Here is a 22,386-nt window from a genome sequence, read left to right as displayed (position 1 = left end):
ATCAATAATCTAATCGGAACAGTACGAAAACGCCTACCCTTCAAAAATTACGCTCCGCTAAAAACGCAACGTGAAGTAATAATAATGAAATAAACCGTAGGCGCTGATCGGGAATCGCGTACAATAAAAACTATGGCGGCGATGTCGCTTACGACCTTTTGGTTCGCGCTTTACACCGCGCTGCATAGTGGCGAGCAAGCCGGAGGAAGAGCGGGTTACCTCGCGCTACAGCGCTCGCGCCGCCGCGCCGCGGCGCGGCGGCGGACGCATGATCTTATGCATGTTTCTGTCGCGGCGCGAGCCGCGTGCAAGAGCGAGATGGCGAAATATAAGCTAAGCATCCTGCATAAGTATGAGCCGAACATTGTTCACCAGTTTGACATTAGGTTATGTTTGTTTACTGTTTTTTCGCGCACTCTATAACAAATTAGAATATTTGTGTTTATTACTACATTATTCCTTGATAATTAGTCGAATGTAGATAATACTCTCATATTGTTATATTTATGCAGTAATACGCTACTTTTACGTCGGCATTCTTACGATGTACATAATATGTAGGTACTATACCTAGACAATGACTTATAGCTCCGGCTTACCTTTTGTAAAAAATGACCCTTCGCCACTGATACGCAGTGTCTAATCTTACCAAATCTTTGCTTATCTAACTGATCCTTTACTGAATAATAATTTCTTACTCACATCTAAATGAACAACTTCATTTTATTCAGTTATATTATCACTAGTTACCCGTATCTCGGTTACATTAGCAGATAACAGCATTATTATTCTCAAGAGTAAACTTCTTCATTGCCAAGTAAAATGAGGGTCTACCTAGGCTCAGACTACATTAGTATTACAAGAAGCACGTAGCCGTGTCGGTACTCTTTAAGAACTTGATAATGATAATGATAATGGATTAGTCTTAGGGTCACGTGCAGTACTGTACTTGTAGTAATTAATCACGATTGATTAACATAAACACATGTCTGGCTGAGAATAGGTAATAGAGTACTAGAATAGCGTCAAGAATTACTCGAGAAGATCTGAACTTTTACGAAATCTTAAAAGGTTTGTTATAAATACGAGGATTTGTTAATAATATCCAATATACCAGTCTAAAGAGAAGCTACAAATTATCCCTCTTATTCATAAAGATCAATGAAGTTATGAAAGGCTTATAACGAGTTTTGTTTCTTTCACTCCTTAGCGAAATGAAAAAGAGAAAACATATTTTAGTAGTTTTTCAACTAAAATAGGTTTATAGTGTGTTTATGAATAAGAGGATGTCTATAATTTTTGACATCCATTTTTTCTAAGCTGCCACTGGTTCTATACATGCTAAGATTGCCAAAATTAGGCGACACTCACTCACGAAACCCAAGCGCACTTTTATGACAGTTGCTACTACTAATTGGTAATAGTTTTCTATTCAGTGTGACTGAATAAAAGTCACAACTCACAACAGATTATTTTTCAGTCCTCCACATTGACTAAACTATTTCATCTATCAAAACACTTAATACAATACTCAACTAAAGCAACACTCAAACAAAATAAACAACAATTAAGTAATCCGTTTCTCTCACTTACATTTACAAGTTGCGTTAGAAGATAACGATCTGGTACAGTTACTTCGACGTGATAATCGTGGCAACCATAAACAATGATGAGACTACGTTAGCTCTTGATGCACTGTTCTTATCCTACAATATCTAGACTGTGAGAAACTTGTCACTTGGTTTACTGGAAATCTAAGTACTTGTAGCAGTCTGCTTTTGTTTACAAGGTCACGTCTAGCATAACTGAAGAAGATAGCGGCTGGTATAAAATTGACCCACTTTTCACCTCAAAAAGGGCTCCAGAAGCTATTCCTGAGGATAGTCTAATATAATTCAGAAATTATTACTAATACTGTTCGCGTAAATAGTTTTCAACGATTTGAGAGCGGCAATCGTATATTAGGTCGGGGAAAAAGTCTTTTCGCATTATAGCATGTATGAACTTGTAATAAAATCTCTTTGGCTTCAACAATCACAAATGAGTACACAGTTCATTAGGTTTCTCAGTGAGCTCGTGAGGTACCTAAAAATCGAGTTTTTTTGTGTAGAGAAAAGATTTGATTACAAGTTCATAGATAATATAATGCGAAAAGACTTTTTCCCCGACCTAATACATATACCACCAAAGCTACCACAAAGGAAGTCTATTATAGTTCCAAAGTTGTAAGTTTTTCAACTGCGATCTGGAATAGATGGAAGTGTCAAGAAAAGTTTCTGAGGCATTCGGTAAATCCCTAAAGCAAAGCGTAGCTGCTTCAGTTCAAAGGGAATGGAAGATCGTACGTAAAACCTTTTTTTTATCTTCCTTCTTTCAAAATTGATAATAAATCTAGTATGAATATAATACTGAAACAGAAGAAATTACTACACAAACTTCATCAGGCTCTTTTTGCTTCGAAGACATTTCCTTAAACCTGTCACGTTCAAACGTTTACGCTTTAGATGGGCACTACGCCTAGAACAACTTGCACTTTCAGTAAGTAGGTTTAAAGAATAATTTATTTCTCATAAAAAACTTTACAGTTTCACTTACAATGAGAACTTAGTCTAACTTAAATTAAATAGTTTGCATCGCTAGCGTGTTGTAAACATATTATAACATACCTACCCACTAGACACTCTTATAAAATACATGATTTAAAATAATTCAAAATATGTAGGTAGGTACTTTGTTTTCGTGACGCGAAACATGCACAGATCTAATGAAGTAAGACAAAGCATTATAATGCGGTTAAATATTTTCATATATACATTATGATAATACATGAGTTTGGTAAAGTTCCATAAAAATAACCTTATAACTAAAATTTAGGTTACAAAACAATAACAATACAATATTATGTATACATAACATTGTACCGCTATTGTCCCGCAAGTCCTTATCGTAAAAATATAACTAATCTACCTATTTTATCGTGTAAATATAGTCCCTTAACTTTCTTTTAAATGTATTATAATGAACACATTCTTTTAAGTTATTTGGTAATCTATTATACAGCTGTACTCCCTCAAAGAGTATTGTCTTTTTGCCGTAATTCGTTCGTGGCTGCGTCAGTTGCAGCTTATGTTTATTCCTAAGGCGCTTAACACACTGCCCCGCACCACGCAGCGTAGCGCGTGAATGCGTGTTCGAACGTTGCTTGTAAGTATCTCCGTTTGTATGGAAAACACGCACAGTCTAAAGCCCTTCTCCCATTACGATACGCCCGCGCGACTCTAGTCTCGGAGACTAGTCGCCACGAAGTATCTCACATACATTTGTATGGAGACTACCAGTATCGTAATGTGAGAGTCTCCATACAAATGTATGTGAGATACTTCGTGGCGACTAGTCTCCGAGACTAGAGTCGCGCGGGCGTATCGTAATGGGAGAAGGGCTTAACACACAGAAAATGCATCCACGCGCGTTCATGCGGATCACGCGCATACACGCGGAGAAACATGCACCCCCGCGCGTAGGTGCGGGGCGAGACGCAAGGTATGGCACACCGAATCCCGCAGTGCCGCGCGTGATTTTTATCAAGACTATCGTGATGCTCAGTACTGCACGACCACCACAGAGAACGGCGAATAAATGAGAGCCGCCGTGCGTGAATCTACAAAACACACCTACGCGCGTGAGTGCGCAAAAAACCCGCACGATGATGCAGATCTGCACTCCCGCAGGAACGCGCGTAGGTGCGTCGACACGCAATATGCAGCATGATGCGGGGCAGTGTGTTAATCGCCTAAGTGTATGCGTTGATACCTTTTTATGTAACTGTATATTGGTCTTAATGGAGTGCGTAGTAATTTTTCTTATGAGAATACAGGTAGCAAATGTGTATATTTGTTTTATGTTATACAGCTTAGTCTTAGCATATAATGTTTTTGTTGTTGTTAGGTAGGGGTAACCGAACAATACTTTAATGATTTTGTTTTGTGTTCTCTGTAATGGATTAAGATTTGTTTGAGCGGCCGAACCCCATACTTCAATTAAGTAGTCAAGATGCGGTTTTACCAAGGAATTGTATATAATATACGGACTTTATGCGGTAAACAACTTACTGTTTTACGGATTGCTCCTAGAAGTGATGTAAGTTTTGCTTTTACATGATTTATGTGCGTGGTCCACGTTAATTTGTCATCTATCCACAAGCCGAGGTATTTTTCTTGATGTGAGCGGTTTATGGCGATATCGCTAATCGTTAGAGGTGTATAATCTGGTATGGGTTTATTTTTCGCGGTGATAATCATATATGAAGTTTTTGACGCGTTAATAGTTAATAGATTATACTTTAACCACTCGTTAAAAATATCAAGATCCTTTTGAGCAGCTGCAATACATTCGTGAAGCGATCTATTAAAGTAAAAAAGGCATGTGTCGTCTGCGTATAAAGTTAGATGTCCAGTTAGCCCTATCTTATTGACATTATTTACATAAATTAGGAACAAAAGTGGGCCAATTATTAAGCCTTGTGGTATTGCATAGGGTACATGCTGTGTGGAACTTACATAATTTTCTAGTTTTACTACTTGCCGCCGATTGTGTAAATATGATGTAAATATATTGTGCGCTATTCCTGTCACCCCTATGTTAGTCAATTTCTGTAAAAGCTTCTGATGGCTGACAGTATCGAACGCTTTTTTTAAGTCAATAAATACACCTAAAACGAATTGTTTACTGTCAATGCTAGTTTTTATTTTTGTTATTAAATCAATTGTAGCTGTAAGCGTGCTTGACTTAGGCCGAAAACCGTATTGCTGTTCTATAAAAAACTTTTTTTCTGTTAAATAATTATTTAATCGGTCATACAATACTCTTTCAAATATTTTTGAAATTACTGGTAAAACCGATACAGGTCTATAATTACCTGGATCGGTTCTATTACCGGCTTTGTAGATTGGCGTAACCTTAGCTAATTTTAGCGTGTCAGGAAATATACCTTGTGATAAGCACTTATTGATACAGTTTGTAATTCTTTCAAGAATTATAGTTTTTAAACATTTAATAGATTTTGTACTTATTCCATCTAGGCCCGTACTTGTGTTACTGTCTAAGTTATCTATAATTTTTGATATTTCATCTATACTACAAGGTGTTAACTGATTTAACGTTATATCATGTGAGTAATCACGGTCATACATAAGGGTGTTACCAGTATTTGCATGGTATATACTAGGGATTTTATTTGCTAACTCCGTCCCTACTGAGGTAAAGAATAAATTAAACGACTCACATATTGCGTTCCCTTCAGTTAGCACGCCTGCATCGGTTATTAGTTTGACAGGAGTACAGCTGGTAGTAAACTTATTATTCGCTAAATTATTGATAAGGTCCCACATCTTCTTTGGCTGATCATATGTCTTTTTAAATATGGTGTAGTAGTATGTCTGTTTGTGTCGTTTGATAAGTGCCTTCACTTTCTTTTGCTCTTCTTTAAACGCCTCAAACTTTTAAAGTATGCATTCTTTACTTAAATTCGTAAAGAAGTGCGCTACCTTATTTGATGACAAGCGAAGCTATCTAATTGGAATTAGTAAATAAAAGTCTAGCCGTATGTGGCAATACAGTTCTAGATTGAAATGGATCGCAAATAATGATTTGCCATTTCGACTTTGATTTACCTTGACATACGTCGAGAATGAAATTAGTTCTTTTTGTTGTTGAATACTGTTTTAAAAACAGTATCTTGATTGTTCATTATAATTCCATCTAAGTTTTGTTTAAATTATCGTAAATTATTTTTCTATCGTTCTTTATTACTATCGTAAATTAATTTTCCGCTTATTTTTTGAGTTCACTAACAATTTGGGATTTCGCGAGGCAAGTGTGACCAAAGACTAAGTTAATATCTTGAATTATAATTCTTCTACTCGCCTTGCTGTCGTCCGATATGTTATTATAATTATTATGACCTCAAATTTTGATTCTTTAAGTCTTAAAGGATTAACCGGCGTATCTACTGAATTGGAAACGTTTCAAGATAAACAGGTGCTCATTATATAACTTACTAGTAAGACCCGTTTTAATTCTAACAAAAAAAGGATAAGGACTCTCAGAGATCCTAGGAACAGGCAGTCGCGCTTCGAATACCTATACGACAAGGCCGTCAATTGATCTCTTCTAGAATTTTAATTATCTATCTGATTCCTGCTTCAATTCATTGGATTAATCCGACATTTATACTGAGAAGTGATTTTTAATTACAATTCCATTGACTACGCTAAGCTAGGTTTGCTCTTTAGGAAAAATAACTTTTGGTAGATCACTCGTCAGTTGCAAATGTCATTCTCGTGATGCGCACCTACAGAGCAAGTTATTGGTAGGTATTGAAATGGTTCGTACAAATACCAAGGTAAGGGACTTGTCGTGACTTCGAGGCGACGGTATTTATATGAAAGCAAAGATGAAACCTTAAGGAGTTCTTGCTTCGCTATATTTCAAATGCCTGTTCGAAAGTCTGAGCATGCCCGATGAATCTAAGGAATTGATTAACAATTTAAATGTATTGTCAAAATAAAATAAATATAAAAAATAACAGAAAAGACAATAGCCGTATCAAACCGCTGACTTACTCCCAGCACTCGTATTCGATTCCAATCGTGACGGATTCGAGTTGATGTCAAAATTGTACTTTGAAATTAGAGGTACAAAATAGCGCGTAATCAGAAGTTTATTTAAATGAAATAATCTGTATGAAACAATCTAGTTTCAACAAACCATTTCAAAAATAGCGTTTAATCATGCGTTAGTTCGGGATTTAACGGGAGTACGTTTTGTCGTAATCTTACACAAGAGTGTCGGGACTCGGGAGTGAGCTAGCAGGCAAGCGTTCGCTGCATAAGTCAACGGAGACTGACATTTTCAATTCTATTTTCTTTATGCATCCCGCCACCTTTGCACCTTACTTAGTTTGCTATCTACTCAAGTGTTAGACTATAGTAAAAGACCTGGGTGGATTTCCCTCGAGGGTTTTTTGTGGTGATGTTCTAACTGCATTTGTCTGCGATGAAAGGTCAGCTTTTGTTAAGTGTAAAGGAATGTTGGTGCATAAAATCTGCATTTCATTGAAACAGTATGACTTCACACTAGTAAGATCCAAGGTTTAGGATTATAGTAATTATTCTAGTCACGACTATCTAGACTCGGTCATTACAAATACTGTAAATACTTACTTATTAAACACATAATTGGCTCTTGAATTTTGTTTTTTTATGTTAAAAAAATAATTGTATTAATATCGATACCGTAATGTAACCTTTTTAATCTAGTAATGTTCGGACTTCGGACATTACCAGATTAAAAAGGTCACCTAGTAGTACCTCGGGGTACTACTACCTAAAGTAGTTCAAGTAGTGTGAAATAGGATTTTACCTAGGCATCCGGTTCATGGTGACGAAATAATATTTTATGGATTGTTGAATATGTGATTCACAGATTTTTAGTTGTTTATGAAGAGGTTATTCCAGTTTTAAATATACATTGTTATTTTTACTCGGATAAACCAGTTAAAGAATACATCATTTAAGTTCATTATTACTCATTCTTAAAAATAATTCAAAACTAATTCCGTATTGTACCGGTCTTTTTAAAATTAAGTTAGAATAAACATCATGATTCTAATTTGAATGTGTGTATCTCACGATTGCGTTTGTTCAAAGTATCAATGTCTTAGGAAGTTTATGTATTATCAACATTTCAATACATTTCAGTACTTTTTAACTAACCTGTCCTATTGCTAGACAAAGGTTTTCGCCAAACTCCATCGGTCTTAATCCTCGACCATTACCTGCGAGAGGTGTCCAAGTCGTAACATTAAACTTTTCTCGGCCTACCTCGACGTCCTAAAATCTGACATCTTCGTAAAGAATGTGGGTAAAAAATACCAAAAAATAAAAAGATAAATCATAACCACTTTTTCTATTACTTCTATTTATCTCACAGGTCGTTAACCTTCGTAAATCTCGCTTGTTTTGCCCCATTTTTTCCTTTAGAAGAATCGTCTCTACGTGTGCCATCATTATAATAACAGTAGCGCGATACAAAAAAGTAAAAACCTAGTCAGTAGCAGACAGTTGCACGGTGGCACGTACGGACGTGATGTTTGCGCGCGATACTTTTGATGTGAGGCCAAAAATTGTTTATTATATTTTCTCCATGTTTGAAGAATTGCGAAAGCTTGACGGACGTTCTTTCATTCATAACTAAAATAATGTTGTGTACTTTGGCAATAGTTTTGATTGGGTTTTCATGTAGAATGGGGATTAAAACCAGAATCTTGAATAAATACATGTCTTTTCTGAAAAACACAGCAAAGTAATTCTTTCAGTCATTTCACGGATAAAAATTAAGCCGTAACTCATGTTTAATCTTTTGGTAAACGATTGAGCGACATTTTATTCAACCAAAATATCAGTTACTCACTGACGGAAGTAATTCACTGATAATTAAAATATCTTAGTTTATTTATATTAATTAGTTATATATCCTGTTTATGTCTTTCAATCAATTACTTAAAATAATTACGTAAGATTATTATAACGCAATATTAATTGCTGGTAACCAGAGCAATAAATGCTTTGTTAATATCTATCAGTTGCTTTTTATTAACTTTTTAAAAGCGCTGAACAAATCTTAACACAACTTCAGTGTGATTTCATTATCGTACCAATAACGATCAGGATCGACTTTGATCAGGATATCCTGTTATAATTTGTTTCTGAACTTGCCGATTTTATAAAAAATCTTTCATTAATAAGAAATAACAATATTTCTGAATAACAGATGCTGTAATTATTCACATGTTTTTTTATTATTTTACATTACTTATGAATACGTTCATATTTATTTATAACTCAAATTATAAGGAAACATTTATTAAAGAGTACCATTTTAATTATTATTATGAATAAATAAATGTCCGCAAATGATATGTGGTAGACTTTTTCTATTGTTATAGAACATAAATTTAATATATAGGTAGTTTAATTAAAACGGGTAAACCCTGTTACATTAGTTAAGAAAACCAATTAGTAACAATTCATTTTTGTGTTAAACTACAGATTGAAAAGCTATTGAATTCACCAACACCTGTTTTTGCTCCCCAGAATTCAGTTCACGCGAGCACGAAAAGTTTGTAATCTATACAAAATAGGTAATCCGATATTCGTTATTTACACTGACAAAAAAACCATTTCATATTCAACTTCAGGCTAACCTGAGTTATTTTTAAGCGACTACAAAAAAGAAGAGACTTTTTAATTCAAGCCGTATATGTATATTTTTTTATGTATGTACTTCGAAAACATCGAGATTACTCAACCGATTTACTTGATTCTTAGATTATTAGTGGTAAATTAAAAATATAATGATGCTTCCTTTCAAATACTTGCAAAAACTTTGAGAAATAAAGCATATTTGACTTTGACTTTGTTCGATGCGGAATAGTGTTTATGGTCTCATATAAATTAAATTTAGTGTGGCTCAGCAGTTTTTATTATTAATAATCTTGAAGACATTAGGAAGTAGCCGGTCCTATCCAAATTTAGGCCACACACGAAAATCTAGCTTAAAATCCGAAACAGTAATTGAACTTTGCTAATTGTATATATAATACCTTCCAATACTGCATTTCATAAGGATGTTCTCATAGTGCATTCACCCGATGAGGTAGTCTCCGAGTAAGGAATAAAATGACGTGTTCACCAACTCCAAAGTTTAAAGTGTAAAATGTATGACGCCATTTTATACGTATTAGTGGCTCAGTATCGTGACGAGTACTTTGTACCATTTTTTGTAGGCTTATATACTATTACTAGAGGCCGCCCGCGACTTCGTCCGCGTGGAAACCCATCCCGTGTAAATTCCGATCTCTCGGGAACTCCGGGATAAAACGTAGCCTGTGTGTAGTTAATTATGGGTTTTCAGCTATCTACATACCAAATTTCATCGTAATCGGTTCTGTAATATTTGCGTGAAAGAGTAACAAACATTCATACATCTTCACAAACTTTCGCATTTATAAATATTAGTAGGATGTAGAAAATGCCTATCAACATGAATTCACTGAGCTCTGGGAATTGGATGTGAATTTTCCAAGTGAATTTTACCTGTGTTACGCTTGCCATAAATGTATGCAGTTCTGCCTAGGTTGATTAATGAGAAATTTGAATCGGAACTAAATTTAGTATTAAATTGTTCAATTACTTTTACTCTACAACAATGGAAATGGGATAGCACGGCTTAAAAAAATATCGAATTAGGATTGCCAACAGTATGTATGTGTAAAGACAAAAAAAAATCTTATGATGTTGATTGTACCTATTTTTACTATATTTTTTAAACAGTTATTAGGGTCTATTTTTTACTATATACTTAAATGTAAAGTCATTAAGGACTGCGAGAGACTGAGGGAATATACATACTAATATTGTTACAAATGATTCAGTAGATAGTTTTATACCCAAACATACCGGATCTTGCAATTTAAAACGGCTATTCAAATCCTTGACAATCACATGTCAATGTCACTTAATAGAAATAAAACTACTTTTCCGTGCGTAATTGATACATAATAGACATATTTATTACATACCACTATGTTGTATATGTCTGTAGATACCTATAGTCTGAAAATATTTACGTGGATACCTATAGTCTAACAACTTAGAAGAGAGCCTTGATAAAAAAATGCATGGTCTTATGAGTATAAAATTTGACGCACTTATAGCTTAAACGTTTAAATTTAAATTTTATTTTTTTAAACTGCACGTTTGGCGCAGTGGTTTAAGCGGTCACCTCGCCGCAACAACCGCAGCGCCGCGTGTGGTGGGTTCGAATCCTACCCGGGACAAATCTTTGTGTGATGAGCACGAGTATTTGTTCTGAGCCTGGTTGTCAATTTATCTACATAAGTTATATTTAGAAGTATATAAGTATGTTTATCAGTTATTTGGTTACCATAGTACAAGCTCTGTTTAGTTTGGAATCAAATGACCGTGTGTGAGTTGTCCAATAATATTAAATAATTTTTAATTTAATTTTAAAAATGTTGAAAAAGTGCAGAACGCTTTTTCAACAATAATGCTCAAGACGTACAATTAATCAATACATAAATCAAAAATTCAAAAATTACCATGCAGTTGTGCAGCAAAAATTTGCATAACAGATATTTGTGCGTGTGTATGTCACACGCACATGTATCTGTTACACGCATACCATGTGGTCAAAATGTTCGAACATTAAATTATAATAATTTGAATTAAATAACTTATAATTAAAATTTATTATAACGAATTTCAAGCACTCGATGACAACTAGTTAGGATAAACCGTGCATGCATAGACTCAATTGAGTTGTCGGACTATATTACGTAGCTAATGTCGTCATAGTATGACGAATTATATTTTACATTTTATTCTACTGTTGTTTCGACCCAGTCACGTCTGAGTTTGGTCCTTTACGCTCTAGGCTTTCCTTGTTCCATAACATTGTAGTTCGTGGAAATGAAACATTGGAAATTCCGATTTTAGTTGAGCTGTGAATAATTTAATGTTTGTTTTTGGAGAGCGTAATTGGTTTATTAGAGCTTTCTTGAAATATTGGGTCATAGAGTACCTAATGATATAAAATATAAGTTAGATTATTCATTTGTTTTTAATTTTGGTTGAAATTCCAAGATAATATATTATATTGTTAATTCATATCATATTATTCATAATCATATATCATGTTATTCATAAATCATTATTCCTAAAATAAAATAAGGTTAGGTGAGAATAAATAAATTATAATGTCTAAATAAATTAAAATATTACTCACGCATCATAAAATCTTTTACCGATAAAACTTCAATCTTAACAAAAAACATCGTGTTCTAATAAAGACATAAGTTGACAACTTAATAGCTATGAGGACATTAACAAACAATACTGTAATTATCCACTTACATACAAACCAGACAATGCTACGGAATTCTCTAATAATTTTAATTGATGAAAATTGACGATATTTAATTAAGAAGATGTCGTGTGAAGTTTTTGTCAATTTTGTAATAAGTCACCAGTCACGAATTTGATGGAGAAAAAATGTTCAATCAAGACTTTAAACGAAGATAGGTTTTTTCGAAATTTGACATGTGCAAGCAACTTTCTTAGGACCTCGGGCAAGTTTTTTAGGCTTAAGCAATTTTCTTAAGGCAAGTTTTTGGAAGGTCCAAGCAATTTTTGATTCGAATTACTTTTATTTTTGCACATGCTCGTTAAATGCGAAATTCTACTGCAGTTTTGGTTTTTGTCTTTTGCAATCTGCACATGCAAAATCATCTTGCCATATCTGAATCGAACAATTTCTGAGGAATTTGTACGATAACTAAGTCAATTACGATTCTGAATATATTCATGAACAATTTGAAATATTGTTGATATTATTTTTTTGTTGAACTGAGAGACAAAATTACAATATAGATCTAAAAAAACGGTAGTATGTTTGCCTCCTACTCTTTTCTCTCCATACATTTTTTTTTAATCCCGATTGGTCCCACTGCTGGGCAATAATCTTCTCCCGAACGACGGAGTCGTTGGCGCTAAAACTCGGATATCCGAATATATTGGCAAAAATATTTGCATTACAGGCATAATTGTATTTAAATATAAGCTTTTAGACGTATGACGTCATAAGACCTACAAATCGAGTGTCTCAAGTGTCTTGGATAATTATAAGAACGACCTTTACAAGGTCACCTCTGATGTTAAACAGATGTACTGTATAATATTATTTATGGTATATTGTAGGCGTCTAGCAAATATTATTATATTATTTTATTGACCGTCCTTATTCTAGCATTGGAGATTAAAAACATCTAGTTTTAATGTTAATGATGATTGGGAGACACTTTGTTCATGCTTTGAATCATTCGTTTTACGTCAGCGAAACAAAATGGCTTTACAAGTCGTACATTTAGACAAATAGTAACACAGGCGTAGGCGCCCGAATTTTGCTTGATTCTTTAAACTGCCTGTAAACTTGGTTAACTGTTAACTACCAGTTTAGTTACCAGTTACCCTATAATATTATTTTTCTTGCGCCATATTCTGCCACGATGGACCCGAAAATGCCGTTATGTCGTCAAAAATTAAAAATTAAATTATAAAATTAAAATATAAAAATAATAAATCAAAGTCTAATGGGTCCGGGAGTCTAGCAGGACTAAAATTATCTTTACCAGTTTATTTTATGCTAACAAAAGTCTCCTCCCTCGTTCGGGAGGAGAGCCTTGCCCAACAATAGGATAGTAATGGGTTAAAAAGCAAAGGGAAATAAGTACTTTGTAGTATGGTAGCATCCATTCCATCATATTCCTATTGAAAAACATTTGAATCACTACGACATGGCGTCTATGAGTTATGACGCACGTTAGCCGCAAAAGGATAATAAACTCGTAATTGCTATGTTGTTTTATACTTTGTTATTAAATAAATAATTGATATATATTTTCACAATGACTTCAGTTTGTGTTTGCGTCCCTTAGACAGTGAGTCTCCTATACTAACCGCAATAAATTAAATGATGTAATTGTTGGTTTAATGCTTATTACGTAAGAATATGACTTGCTTAGAATTTTCATACGGTTACGCAATTTAAGTGAAATTACAAACCTCATATATTTACAATATAGCATATAAGGGCGTACTAAATACCAAATAACTAACGAAAAAGAAAATTACAGTAGCACCAGATTATATATCTAAACTAATTTTTAATTTTAAGGAATACATTCAACAGTAATATTTCTGTACCAACTTATTATAGTTTTTATGAACCGTCATAGAGCTCGAAGTAGATAAGGCGTCTTGTAATAACACATGTCATGTGCATCGTAACCAAGCAATATGACACTGTTTATTAAAAAATAACAAATTTCCTTTTTGCTGTATGAAGGGCAGTGGCAGAGTAATAATTTGGCCGTTTATCCTGTTTCCAAGTTCGAATAAGTATTCTTCATCTAGGGAAATTACGCTTTTCAAAAGAGCGCCTTAAGTCACGAGTGGCTAAGACTAGAAAAAATGGTAACTTATAATGACGTTCAAACAAAAAGTTATGAACTTTACACATTGCTTATAAATATTTCTTGTTTTAGAACTTTAACGAATTTAATCAGCAAGTACTGTCTCTTCGGAATACTTCGGGCAACTTCGGAACTTCCGTACTTAGTGACGTAGTTCGACGTAAACAAGATGGACTGGTCCATACCTGATGTTTTAACTTTCTTTTAAAAAGTACAAACGCTTATAAAGAAAGCTTTACTCGAGTTATTTAGGTAAATATCTTCGAAGTTGGCTTCTGATGGTAAATGTTACTTAGTGTCATGAGCTTACCTTTTTGAATAATGGGTTCCTACTAACGGCCAGCTTTTTCATCAAAAGTAGCAGCCAAAGATAAGGGTAAAGTAAGAATGACAGTCAAATTTGAATGTCATTGTCGAGTTGATCGACAAATTCAAATAAAATATTTTTTACTTTGGCTGTTACTTTTGTTAAAGAAGCTAGCTGCTAATGTCAAAAATGTTTTTGAGTACAGAAACTAATGCGAAAGTAATGTTTGAGCCGAAATCAGTAAGCTTAATTTTCTTTTAGTTGAAAAACTATTAAAATTCTATTCATTATGAATTTTAATGATTGAATCCAAAATTTCACTAAAAATATCCCGTGGATTTAAATCCAAATGCGGATTAATTGATTATTAAAATCATTCACGTTGGGCAATAAAAGCGTTTTAGTTGAAAATACATTGAACTTTATTGTTATCGTGCAATTTACCAAAATGTACAGTAACATGTTTCAATTTTATTATTTACTGGAAACAGATTGTATGATATTATGTTAAAATTATAATTATAAGTGTTTTTCATTAAAATTTAATGCTATATTTGGTACAATGAAAATTTTATTGTAGAAGTTATTATAATTTCATACGAATATTACCATTTTATAAACATTATTTGTTTAACGGTGTTTCTTTAATTTCTTTATGTTAATTCCATTTTAATATGATGGCTTATTTAGTATATGAATGCCTTAATTTATACAAATGCATTGTTAATATAATATCTATACTATTAAACACTTGTGATAATAAGTAAATGCGTCATTATATTACAATTATATATTTGTTTTAAGTTTTTGGGATTCGTGAATTTTCTTTATCAGTACTACTTATTATAAGAAATCTGCTTTCGATTTATAATAATCTATTCAACGCCATCTATCAATGTTATCGCTAAACAGAATATAACTTCTAATTTTCTCCACCAGAGGTCCACTATAAATATTAGGTAAAGCTACATCGCTAAAATAATTTCAGCGATGCAAATTAATTCTGCTAACAATTTTAGAAAGCAATTGCCATAAATATTAAATGTAAAAATGTCCGCTGCAGTGGTTTTCAAATCATAAAAGCCTATGAACCATTTGGTTAAATTATTTTCGGCTCTGTTTAGAAGGTTTTAGGGCTCAATTTTGTGTAATACGTGCAAAGGGCTTTACTTAATTATTTCAATCAGTCGCTGAGCCCAGCCGGGATAACGTTGGGCAGACATTGCTGAAATTAATCAAACAGAATGCTTAGACTCTTGCGTCATATTTATTTGCATTCAGGCATTATTAATTTTCATTTGGGGTCGACACTTGATTAAAGCTCACTTGTACTACGCAAACTTTGGGGCTAACAGTGATTATGGATTCATACGAGCGTAAAATGTGCACGCAAAGAGAAATCTTCACACTGCAAAAAAACACACGCTGAACTTAGAACTAATATGAGATGATAAAACTCTAAGCAATCAGAGAGCTTTGTATCTTGCTCGAACTCTTAGTTTTCGTCTCTAGTCTCGTTCATCTGATTAGTGATTTCCTTAGTATGTTGATCCATTTAGATTTAGTAGTATGCATTTTGTTTCATCATATATTTCCTCATAACATTGTGTAAGTGTTTTGTCATATTCATATTCGGTATTACAAGTAGGTACATTCAACATAGTTCATCCTTCTTTTAACAATGCACAGTTACTCCCCGTGACCTATATAAGGGCAAGCTTATTGTGACAAATAATCAGATTCAAATTATAAAATTGACACTCTTATCAATGATAAATAATTCTGGTTTTATTTGACGTGGTATGTCTATTCTTAGCGAAATAACACGTAAGAAACCGGACGAATCTAACGTACCAAATAATAAAATTAAATATTGTAAATATATTGTATAATCATTACAAAAAATATCATAAAAGTTTATTTATTCAAGAGCACTTTAACAAAACCAAAACTTTAAGCCTTGACAAAACTACTTTGACGATTAAAATAGTTTCAGTGTTCATATCAATTGTTACTATCTAATATTTCTTTTAATCAGTCAATGTTCAAAAATGTTGTTTTCATTAACAATAATTCAAATATGATCAATAATATAATCATTTATTTATAAATAGAAATGCATATTGATGATTTAATAATACGGAACGACTTTACCCTCATGAGTGGATGAAATCAAAGTTCATTAAATAATACCTAACCTTTGTACGTCTGTGTTGTCCAGATAATGTACAAATGGCAATGACTGAATATACTACATCATACAATACATAAATGACGTCACATTTATGAAACTAGTTACGTAATTACAATAAAATTATTGTAACAATTTATGCAGTTTGTACTATGAATAGAATTATTGCCGCCCGAGGTAATCACTGCCAATGAAGCTATACTTTTTCATCAAACTTAGCTTGCTAGGCAGCATAATGATTGTTTTTATTACAGCGTTATATTATTCAGGCCATATTTAAGTATTTAATCGTAGACTACATGAGTAGGAAGAAGCAAGCAGGTTCGCCCTAAAGAAGGTCGCCAAGAAAAGTTTTTTTTGCCAAAGAATGACATTCATTTTCCGTTCCCAATAAAAGATGTAATGGATGCCCATTGTACTATTTTAGCAGAAATATAGCTGCTAGTCAATACTCGTATGTATCATACTTTCAATAAATATACAATTTCGTTTATCATAAGTTTGAGAGCTTTAATCAATATTAAAATATTTAATTTTAAAATGGATGATGACGTAAATAATATCTTTACGCCAATTAAGTTGTTCGATATCGATAGGTCAACATTTATTACGAGTTCCTCTTCAAAAGGAAGCGATTCAAACAAATTAAATGAAATCATTGAGACGATTCATCCGATTAAAAGTATTTTAACATTGTTCGGAATTTGTTGGCAATTTCATTTGTAAAAACATATTTAAAAATAACTTTCTGTATTTTATTTTAACTGAATTCTCTTTTCATCTGCTCTACAAAAGCCTTTTCTCTGGTCTTCTAGAACCTTCGACATTATGTTGTTGCTGGACATTTCTCTAGGAACACATTGCAGGTTATGACGTCTTCTAAAAGCGATGCTAAATAGGATTCCATTTAATTTCTATAATTATACACCGCTGGGATAAATTCGGGTTTTGGGTAAGTCCATATAATTACAAATTTCGACTAAATGCGGCACTAATTATGGTCCGGGAATATCATATTAAGTACCAACTAATAACTACACGAATTTGCGAATATTCCCGGAGTACCTAGTGCTTACATTGTAGGAATTGTAATTTACTCTGACATAGAATATGTTTGTTTCTCCGTAGATGAAGATAGGGGCAAATTGCGCACATACATATACATAATATTACGCCTTCTTTCTATAGGGGTAAGCATAGGCCAAAGAACGCCACTTGGTACAATCCCGATCCTTTCAAACTTCTCATGCCTCATTCACATCCATACATCTTACAGGAAGATTACGAGCTGGCTGGCTAGTTACGAGTTCTGCGCGCAAGACCTTTTTTAAGACATTGCCAATATAAATAAATAAATACTTTGGAGAACTCACACAGGGTCATGTCATCCGAAACTAGTAGAGTAGTAGTAATATGGTAACCAGACAACTGATACATATAGGTATCTTATAAATAATAATATATGATTTGTATCTGTTCTGCACATGTGCAATATATTTCCAAAATGCATTGCAGAAGTTTTATTTTAGCTTGGAATTGTCGCCAATCTTATAAAGAATGTTCACATTCTGTAAACAATTTCAATGTTCTATTGTTAACATGTATTTCCCAACACATTTTGACGGATCACGAGATTAATTCGCAATATCTACTAAATGTCATATCTGTGTTACTTAGAGCCTATTCAAAAGATTGACAAGGGGACCTTGAGAATGATTACGAAAAACCACATTATTAACTCGATATCCACAAAAAATCTATCAAACTAGACAACATATGATATAACAAGGCTATAAATTATATGTTTGAGATGGATGTTTATCAATATTCATACGAATATAAATGTAAAAGTAATTCTGTCTGTCTGTTACGCTTTCATCATTAAACTATTCTATACAAGGAAAGGATGAATATATCTGAACTTATAAACGCGACTAAATTAGCTTCGTTTTTAATCGCTCTCGGCCACGTAAGCGGAGCCGCGGTTAAAACCTAGTTGTCATAATATTATTGTTGTTACGTAATGTTCGAATCTTGACCATTTTCCTTGTTTAAACGGTCGCTGTTACATTGACTTATATATTGCAATTTCCTTAATGGGTTAATCCTTAAAGACTGTAGAGTCAATGACAGATTTAAGGTTTCTCAGACGGTGGTTATAAAATAATACCTACTATAACATAACTGCACGTTTGGCGCAGTGGTTATTGTGCGCCACGTGTAGTGGGTTCGAATTCCACCCGGAACTTATGTATATTTGTGGATGCGCACAAGTATATCTTTTGAGCCCGGTTGTCAATTTATCTATATAAGTATTTATTTACAAGTATATTAGCAAGTTCATCAGTTATTGGGTTACCAGAGTACAAGCTCTACTTAGTTTGGAATCAAATGACCGTGTGTGAGTTGTCCGAAAATATTTTTTTTTATTGTGTAGTTACACCTGTTTTATGTATAACTTATGCATTACAAATACATATTTACAGCTCTCTTGATTGTATCTGTTTGTTGTGCCTAAATAGAGTGGTAAGTCAGGACTAAGAGTAGATCTGGGGGCACGGAAGTGCCCCCGCAAGTCGAGCAAAAAAAAAGCGGCACGGCCGTAACATCCTTTTCTCGAAGCAATTCGGGCTACTTTTGACACCCCTATAATTTCGTTGTGGATAAAACAAGAAGCCTGGATTTTCAGCAACTAATCAGTCATTGTATAAACACGGTATATTTAAAATTTCAGCTAATTTGAACCAGTAGTTTAAGAATGACAACTTGTTAAAATTTTGAATTTTGTCACTCACTGATTCACTGACTCACTGACTCACCGATCATCAAAAGTCTAAGGTACTTCTAGCAGACTTAGAAGCTTAAAATTTAGAATACAAATAGGGTTTAGTGTTTTAGTCATGGGAAAAATTTAATATTTTCTAATTTCGGTCCAGTTTTCTAAATACACCAACTGCAACAATAACTTTGTAATCCCATATAAATGTATAAGATTACAGGGTTACATTTGCAGTTAATGAATTATTATTACTGTAGAAAATAAAATAAATAGGTGTAAATAGGTACCTACTATATGAGGCATAACCGGAGGGGGTATAGGGTGGGTAAGGGTGTTTACCCCATGAAACCGAACAACATTCCCATAGGAAAATATGTTGAATTATGAAAAAAAAAACCTCTTTCCATACAAATTGGACTTATGTTCGCTCTACAAAAAGAAGTGAGATGCCATCAAAAACATTCTATAAAAACCTCAAGTCTCGCCGTAAAAAGTTGTGAGATCTTTATAATACCAAGTCGATTAATCTATTTAGTCTCTACTTAAAGGACCTTCTGTCTTAAGTTATTACGTATGTTATTATCATGCCAATTTAAAAAAAAAAACCTTTAAAACAAATAGATCGACTTGGTCATCGCAAGAAAACACAAATTCGCCATTAACATTTCAGGAGCATTAACTAATCAAATCATGCGATGGCCAGGTCGGTCTATTTGTTTTAAAGGTTTTTTTTTTAAATTGGCATGATAATAACATACGTAATAACTTAAGACAGAAGGTCCTTTAAGTAGAGACTAAATAGATTAATCGACTTGGTATTATAAAGATCTCACAACTTTTTACGGCGAGACTTGAGGTTTTTATAGAATGTTTTTGATGGCATAGTATTTTCCTCCCCTGATTTCTATAATAATTGCGTTAAAAAATCCTGGGTAACAACAAAAAATACAACTTGGTGACAAAGTATTTTAGTACCAATTTACATGAGAGTAAAATTCCTAAGGATTAGACGTCTGTTTACGTTTTAAGAATGGCGATATCAAAAATTTACGAGCGTCATTTAGTCATCTTCAACAACCTTGTTATTCTTATTCGTCATCATACTTTGTAGCGTTTGGTCAATGGATCATGGTCCATAAAATAATTCCACAAACGATAAAACTGATCATATCTGCCGCACTGAGATTGAATGATTAAAGTCAATTGTAACAATATATTTCGGTTGATGAACCAACATGTACAACATGCTTACAAAGCAAATTGTTTTAATGGAGACAAATGGCTGGGTGTCTTTTCATACGTTTTATGGTTGAAAATTTTTAGTAGTTATAGGTAATTTACTGCCTGAAGTTATTCCTTTACTATTTAACAGAATAATTATGTTTATCTTATACAGGTAATAATCACACAAACAGATATTTGCATATTATTGTACCTAATTTTGTCATCAAGCGAAGAAAAAAAGGAGAATTAAATGAGTTTTTGGAAACCTGTTGCTTTGTACCATGAGCTGATCTTGTATATCGAGTTCCAGGTAAGAATAAGAGTAGGTTATGATTGTGTTGCTGATACTAAAATCAATAAAAATAAAAAAAATTGATGCTATAAGAACAAGGAATTTTAATATTAAAAATTCATGAGCGATCAAATTCGAGCAACATCAAATGTGTAAAAGTCAGAAGAAAGAGCAATAAATCATAAGTCCCGACACGAAAAACGATTAAAATAACACCTGTCAAACGGAACAAAAGGGGTGCTGATAACGCAACAAAAAAGGATAGCAAGAACGACAAAGCGAGAAGCAGCAACCTGAAACCTGTTCAAAAAGTTAATTGCCTGGCCCCACACACGACAGTGATAAAGGATGGGCACCATGGTGTTGCCAGCTCGCTGCAAATTGAATCAACGGTTATGTTTTACGACCTCGGCCATCATGAGATTTTCCCATAGGAAAAGTTTAACTTCCCGTGATGAAATAAAAGCACTCAAAACTTTTTATACTCCCTCCGGACAAATCGAATCAGCTGCAGCGAAATATTGTGGTAGATCTGCAAAGAGATTCTTTCCGGACACGTTTTAATTTTGACAGTTTTTAAGGAAGTAATTACTGGCAAGGAAAGCATATTTTTACGATGCGGATGTTCTTGTTGCGATGCGTTTAATCTTACTTTTTTCAACGGAATTATAGTCGAGTGCGGTTTCTGTAAATCGTAATTTCGCACAAACTCTCATTCATTTAAAGGTGTAATTAATAACTCTATTAATAACTTGCTCTATGGGGTAAATTTAGTTTGTGCAATGAGCTGTATCGTCGCTGCAGCTATGGCAACGGTGTGGTCGTTAACCCGACGTCTAATTACGGGAATATCCTCCCCGAATTCCCGGCGCAAAACCGGTCGAGAATGGACTGTTCTATGAAAATGAACGCAAAGCCCAATAATTTTAACACTGATTTTATAGGACGCAAATGTATATTCACGCGATAATTTTCCGTTTATTTGTTAAAGCAAGCTATTTAGAACTACACGTTTTAAAATATTTAAGTAATGTACGTATAAATGGTCAAATTTTATTCTACACAGGATCTTGTAAGGTGCCTATGGACGAGACATGTTATCTCAAGAAATAAACTTTACAGTAGCTATTAACTAATATTACTTCATTGTTATACATGCAATAGTAAACAGAATTGTTCGTACATCTTCTTGATACATGCAAGGTGCTTATATGCCATGCACCTTTATGATAACAATACGGTTAAAGCAAAGTATGTCACGTTATCTCTGTAGGTCAAATAACATTGCATTTTCACGACTATACCTATCTGTATGGTACATTACGAATTAGCATTTAGGTATGTTATGCAGAATTCTTCAAATTTATGTAATAAAATCGTACAAATATTATAAATAAATAGGACAGTCTTTATGGATGGATGATAATGAATGTATGGACGTTTGTTACCCTTTCAGACAACGACCACCAATGGAATTTTCTTA

At 33.5% G+C, this 22,386-nt stretch overlaps 1 protein-coding gene across 1 annotated transcript in view; it reads left to right on the top strand.

Moving 5' to 3' along the window:
- LOC142973718 (uncharacterized) overlaps positions 1 to 22,386 on the top strand; it is a 189,896-nt gene that overhangs the window by 74,863 nt on the left and 92,647 nt on the right. The gene's annotated exons all lie outside the window — the stretch shown is intronic.

This window comes from Anticarsia gemmatalis, chromosome 6, assembly GCF_050436995.1.
Source record: "Anticarsia gemmatalis isolate Benzon Research Colony breed Stoneville strain chromosome 6, ilAntGemm2 primary, whole genome shotgun sequence".
Taxonomy (NCBI): domain Eukaryota; kingdom Metazoa; phylum Arthropoda; class Insecta; order Lepidoptera; family Erebidae; genus Anticarsia; species Anticarsia gemmatalis.
This window is presented reverse-complemented; position numbering and strand designations above follow the sequence as displayed.